This window comes from Penaeus monodon, chromosome 43 (assembly GCF_015228065.2).
Source record: "Penaeus monodon isolate SGIC_2016 chromosome 43, NSTDA_Pmon_1, whole genome shotgun sequence".
In the NCBI taxonomy this organism is placed as follows: Eukaryota; Metazoa; Arthropoda; class Malacostraca; order Decapoda; family Penaeidae; genus Penaeus; species Penaeus monodon.
The window spans coordinates 19622861-19629545 of record NC_051428.1 but is presented as its reverse complement, the minus strand read 5'-3'; positions in this window follow the sequence as shown (position 1 = coordinate 19629545).

Below are 6685 nucleotides of genomic sequence, written 5' to 3'. Positions count from 1 at the left end.
GTGTGTGTGTGTGTGCGTGTGTGTGCATATCTATGCATCTACCTATCTGTCTATCGATCTTTATCTATCTATCTATCTACCTATCTGTCTATCTATATCTATCTATCTATATATTTCTCTATCTATCTATTTATCTATGTATGTATCTATCTATCCATATCTATATATCTATATATGTGTGTGTACACATATTTATGTATCTACCTATCTGTCTGTCTATCTATATCTATCTGTTTATCTATTTATCTATCTATCTATCTATATATATATCTATATATTCCTTTGTACATCTATCCATTTCCTTATTTGCCTTTATATTTATTTATGTTTTTCTTTGCAGAAGTCACCTGTGTCGTGTTGCATGTCATCGCAGGCATCGGAAGGCTAAGCAATAATCATAAGTTCCAAAGTTCCGAAGTTCCGAAGTTCTGAAATTCTGAAGTTCTGAAATTCCGAAATTCCGAAGTTCTGAAGTTCTGAAGTTCTTAAGAAGTTCTGAAGTTCTGTTCTTAAGAAGTTCTGAAGTTCTGAAGTTCTTAAGAAGTTCTGAAGTTCTGAAGTTCTGAAGGACACTGAGGACAGAGCGTAAGAAATCAGTAAGGAATCTTGTTTATAATCTAACATACAGACAGACAAACACAAAGACATAAATAGATATATGTAAAGACACAAACGCAAACAGAGACAAAAAGATACGGACGGAAACACAAACAGACAAAAATACGGACGGAAACAGAGACAAATATACGGACGGAAACACAAACAAACAAACACATAAATACGGTGACACAAACAGACAGGCATAAACAAACAAGCAAAGAAACTCACGGGCACAGACACAAGCATGCAAACAGATAAACAAACACAAATACACAGGTAAACAAACACACGGACACAAACGCAAACAAACAAACACACATAAACAAATAAATAAAGACAAATACGCAAATGAACAAACATTCGGGCACAAACACAAACAGACAAACACAAAGACACAGACTTAAACACACGTTTCGAACACAAACAGAACAAACAAACAGAAAACACAGAGGCAGACACAAATATACTACATGTAATAATAAAAGTAATGAAAAGAATAATAATGATAATAAAGATAATAATGATAATCTTTTGCAATTATTATCATTATTGTTATTATTATTATTATTATTATTATTATTATTATTATTATTATTATTACTATTATTATTATCATCATCATCATCATTATTATTATTATTATCATCATCATTATTATTATTAATATCATTATCATTATTATCATCATCATCATCATAATTATAATTATTATTATTATTATTATTATTATTATTATTATTATTATTACTATTGTTCTTATTGTTATTGTTATCATTATCATCATCACTTTTATCATTATCATTAATATCATCACGATTTGTTCCCTGAATATGGAGATTCGCTCATCCTGGGTTGTTCCTGAGATAAAGGTAGATAGATAGATAGATAGATAGACAGATAGATAGATAAATAGATAGATAGATAGATAGATAGATAGATAGACAGATATAAAGATAAATAGGTAGATAGATAAGTAGATAGATAAATATATATACAGGAGATTTGTCCTATCAGAAAAAAATGAACTCCAGCTCCTCCTTCGGCAGGTAGATCCGGTTCCTTGGTCAGTCTACTCCTTTTCTTCCTTCGTCAGTTCCTCCTTCCTTTTGCATCCCTTCCTCCTTCGCCATCCACCCTTCATTCTCTTATCTCCTCCTCTTCCTTCTTCCGCATCCTTCCTCGTTAAGGGAATTCCCTATCTCCTCAACCTCCTCCTCCTATGCATATCCTCTCTTCTTCTTCTTCTTCTTTTTCTTCTTCTTCTTCTTCCTCCTCCCCTTCCTTCCTCTCTTTCTTTTCTTCTTTTTTTTTTTTTCTTTTTCCCTCCTTCCTATAAATACCCTTCTTCTTTTTTCTTCTTTTTTTTTTCCCTCTCTCTCCTCCCATGCTATCCTCTTTTTTCTTTTTCCCTTTTTCTTCTTTTCTTTTTTTTAACCTCCCCCCTTCCCCAGAAATTCCTTTTCTTTTCTTCTCCTTTTCTTCCTCTTCCCTCCTCCTCCTTCTTCCCCCTCCTTCCTTCGCCTCCCTTCCTCCTCCCCCTTTTAAAACGCTCCTCCTCCTCCTCCTCCTCCTCCCCCCCCTTTTCCCCTTTTTCCCCCCCCAGACAGCTCCTCCTCCTCCTCCTCCCCCCCTCCTCCTCCTCCTCCCCTCCCCCTTCCTTCGCCTTCCTCCTCCCCTCCCCCTCCTCCCCCTTTCCCCCTCCCCTTTTCCCTCCCTCCCCCCCCCCTTTCCCCCCCCCCCCCCCCCCGACAGCTCCTCCCCCTCCTCCTCCCTTCAGAAGCCCCTCCTCCTCCTCCTCCTCCCCTCCTTCAGACAGCTCCCTCCTCCTCCTCCCCCTTTTTCCCTCCTCCTCCCCTCCCCGCCCCTTTTTTTCCCCCTTTTCCCTCCTTTAAAGGGGTTTTCTTTCCCCCCTTTCCCTTAGACGTCCTTTCCCCCCTCCTTCCCTTTTTTTCCCCCTCCTCCTCTCCTTTTCCTTTCCCCCCCCTTAAACACCCTTCCCCCTTTCCCCCTTTTCCTTAGAAGGGGCCCTCCTTTTTTCTTCCCCCTTTAAAAAGTCCTACTCCCCCCAATTACCCGCGAGAACAAGTAAATGTTAAAAGAGATAAAAATCGATTAAGGGCCGGAACCCCGGGAAAGTTTTTTTTCGGAAAAAGGGAGGAAGGGAAGGATTTTTTAGTGTGTAATTTGGGGGTTTGGGGGGGTTGGGGGGGGGGAAAGGGGGGGGGGGAAGAAAGAAAAGAAGGGGGGGGGGAAAAAAAAAAAAAAAAAAGGGAGAAAAGGGGGAAAAGGGGAAAGGGGAAAAAGGAAAAAAAAAAAAGGAAAGGGGAAAAGAAGGAAGGGAAAAAGGAAAAAAGGAAAGGGGGAAAGGGGGAAAAAAAAAGGGGCAAGGGGGGGAAAAAGAAAAGAGGAGGAGGGAGGGGGGAGGGGGGAAGAGGAAGGAGAAGGGAAGGGAAGAGGGGATGGAAAGGGGGAAAAGGATTCAGAGAGGGGAGGGGGAGAAAGGAGAGAAAAAAGGGAGGAAGGGAAGAGAAAAGGAGAAAAAGGAGAAAAAAAGAAGAAAAGAAGAAAAAAAGAAGGAGAGGAAAAAAAAGAAACAAGAAAGAAAAAAAGAAAAAAAAAGAAAATGGAAGAAAGAAGGGAATAAAAGAAAGGATAGAAAACAGAAGAAAAAAAAAAAAAAAAAAAAAAAAAGAGAAAAGAAAAAGGAAAGAGAAGAAAAAAAATTCAAAGATTAGCATTGCCAAGAAAAAAAGGGAAAAATTTTAAAACAAAGAAAAAAAAACCCAAGGGAGGGAAATTTTTTAAGTCCTTTGAGAAAAGGGAAAGGAGGAAAAAAAGGGGAAAGGGAGAGGGAGGGAGGGAAAAGGAGAGAGAGAGGGGAAAAAGGGCAGAAAGGAAAAAGGAGGGAGAAGAGGAAGGAGAGGGAAGGGAGGGGAAAAGGAGAAGAGGGAAGAGAGGAGAAGGGCGGGAAGGGAGAGGGAGAAGGGAGAGAGAGAGGGGGAGAAGGGGGAAAAAAGGAGGGAAAAGAGAGAGGGAAGGAAAGGGGAGGAAGGAAGAGAAGGGAAAGGGAAGGAAAAGGGGAATTTTGGAGGAAAAAGGGAGAAAACGAGGAAAAGGGGGGAGGGAATGAGGAAAAGAAAAAAAAAAAAAGGGGGGGAGGGGGCAGAAAGGGGGGGGGAGAAAAGAGGGGGGGGAAAAGGGAGGGAGAAAAAGGGGAGAGGGAAAAGGGGAAGGAGAAAAAGGAAGGGGGGGGGAAAGGAAGGGGGGGAGAGGGAGAAGGGAAGAGAGGGAGAAAGAGAGGGGGGAAAAAGAGGGGAAGGGGAGGGGAAAAAGAGGAGGGAGAAAAAGGAGAAAAAGGGGAGAAAAGGGGGAAAGGAGGAGAGAAAAAAAATAGGGAGAGGAAGGGGGAAATTTAAAAAAGGAAAAAGGGGAAAAGGGGGGGAAAGGGGAGAGGAAAAAGGGAAAGGGAGAGAGAAAATAAAAAAAAGGGAGGGGAAAGGGGAAATAAAAGAAGGAGAGGAAAAGAGAAAAAAAGGAAGGAGGAAAAAAAAAAAGGGAAAGGGGAAGAGAATAAAAGGAAGGAGAGGGGAAAAAGAAAAAAGAAGGAGAGGAAAAAATAGAAAAGGGGGGGGAAAAAAAAAAGAAGGGAGAAGAAAAAAAAAAAAGGAAGGGGAAGGGGAAAAGGGGGGGGAAGGGAAAGAGGGAAATGGAGAAGAAGAAAAGAGGAAGAGAGAAAAGGGAGAAGAAAGGGGGGAGAGAGAGGAAGAAGGGAAAGAGAGGGGAGGAAGGGACCGACAAGAGGGGAATAAAAGGAAGAGAGAGAGAAAAGAGGGGAAAGAAGAGAGAGAAGAAGAGAAGAGAGGGGAAAAAGAGAGAAAAAGAGAAAAGGAAAAAGAGAAAAAAGGGGAGAAAAGAGAGAAAGAAAGAGAGAAAGAGAGAGAAAGAGAAAAAGGAGAGAGAGAGAGAGAGAGAGAGAGAGAGAAAAGAGAGAGGAGAGAGAGAGAGGGAGAGAGAGAGAGGAGAGAAAGAGAGAGAAAAGAAGAGAGGGGAGAGAGAGGGGAGAGGGGAGAGAGAAGAAAGGGGAAAAACAGACAGACAAGAGCGAGAGGAGAGAAGAGAAGGAGAGAGAGGAGAGAGAGAGAGAAAAAGAGGAAGAGAGAGGAAAAAGAGAGAAGAGAGACAAGAAAAGGAGAGAGAGAGAGAGAGAGAGAGAAACTAAGCTAAACCAACATGTAAGTAGTTGAATGAAATATCATCAGCATTACAAAAAGAGCCATAGAAAAAAATCAGCGACGGTATTGATAATAGAAGTAAAGATTAACGTTGTTACTATTTTTAATAGAAGGTTTTGCAACTGACACATACACCCACACGCTCTCTCTCTCTCTCTCTCTCTCTCTCTCTCTCTCTCTCTCCTCTCTCTCTTTCCCCCTCTTTTTTTCCCCCTCTCTCTCTCTCTCTCTCTTCCTCTCTCTCTCTCCACACAACACACACACCCCCACACCCCTTTCCCCTCCCACATTTCCACACCCACACACACCCCCATGCCCTCACAACAAACTAACTAAATAATCACTGAATAAACGAATTTAAAAACACCGATGAAACAATGAAAATCTATCACTAAAATAAAAAGCATTTTCATAACCCTTTCAAAATTCTTTTTTTTTTCGCCGACATTAAGCTTCCACTTTGGAAAAATTTCAAAAGTTAAAATTTTTTTTTTTTTTTTTTTTTAAATGTCCCCTTCGAATTTTTTTACGGAAATTATTTTTAAAATTAAAATTTTTTATTTTTTTTTTTTTATATTTTTTTAAATTTTTTTATATTATTGATACAAAAAAGAGAAAATTTCAGATAAAAATTATGCAGAATAATTATAATTATAGTTTAATAATTATTATAGTGTTATTATGTTATTTATAGTAAATTATAGAAATTATTATGTATATATTATAGTATTATTATTATAATTATTATTATCAATAATCATTAATTATTATAGTTTAATAATTGATAATTATAAATTTCTTATTCTTACCTTTGACGACATTTTCTACAACATAACTCAGTATTAAAAAAAACACAAAAAAAAACATAACAAATAAATAAATATACGTGTGTACGTGTGTGTGTGTGTGTGTGTGTGTGTACGTGTGCACGTGTGTGTGTGTGCACGTGTGTGTGTGTGTGTGTGTGTGTGTGTGTGTGTGTGTGTGTGTGTGTGTGTGTATCTTACATCAGTAATATAGATATAGCTTTTATATTTATAATTATTAATTTTATAGACAGAACACACATACATAGCATAGTCTGTGTGAAACTTTGGATTGAAAAAACGTTTCTAAACTGGTATTGAAAAGGCTTTAATAATCATCTAATTTATGCAAAGGCCTTTTTACCTGTGCATTATGAAACATTAAGGAAAATGATCGCTTTGTGAAATTCCTTATCTGTTTGTTCTGAAATGATACAAAGCAAACTAAGAGTAAGTTTGTCGATTTTTTTTTTCTCTTGTTCTTATCTCCTATTTGTTTACGATATATTTCAGGTCTGAGAAATCTTTCATATTTCGAACTTTATCTCATGATAATTCGGCGGGTCTTATCAGCCCAACATGGCTATTAATGAAACAGATATCGGGAAACTCCAGGATAATTTGAGGTAAGGAGATATGCATAGTTTTTTTTTTTTTTTTCAAAAATCGAATCATTTTCTGATTACCTTTCTTACTTTCTCTCTCTCTGTCTCTTCTTTTTCTCTTTTTTCTCTCTCTTTCTTTCTCTCTCTTTTTCTCTCTCTCTTCTCTTACTCTCTCTCTCTCTTCTCACTTCTCTCTCTCACTCTCTCTCTCTCTCTCTCTCTATCCCCCCTTCTCTCTCTCTCTCTCTCTTTCTCTCTTCTTTATTCATCTATTATCATCATGTGATTTGCTATCATTATCTGTCATTTATTACCACGTATGTTTGTCGCTAGAAAAATTATAACTACCATTGGCAATATATTAAGCCATAATCAAACTTCGGTGATGATTATATTCAAAAGTTCGTGCATCTAAAAAGTTATTGTTTTATTGTGTCTTAAG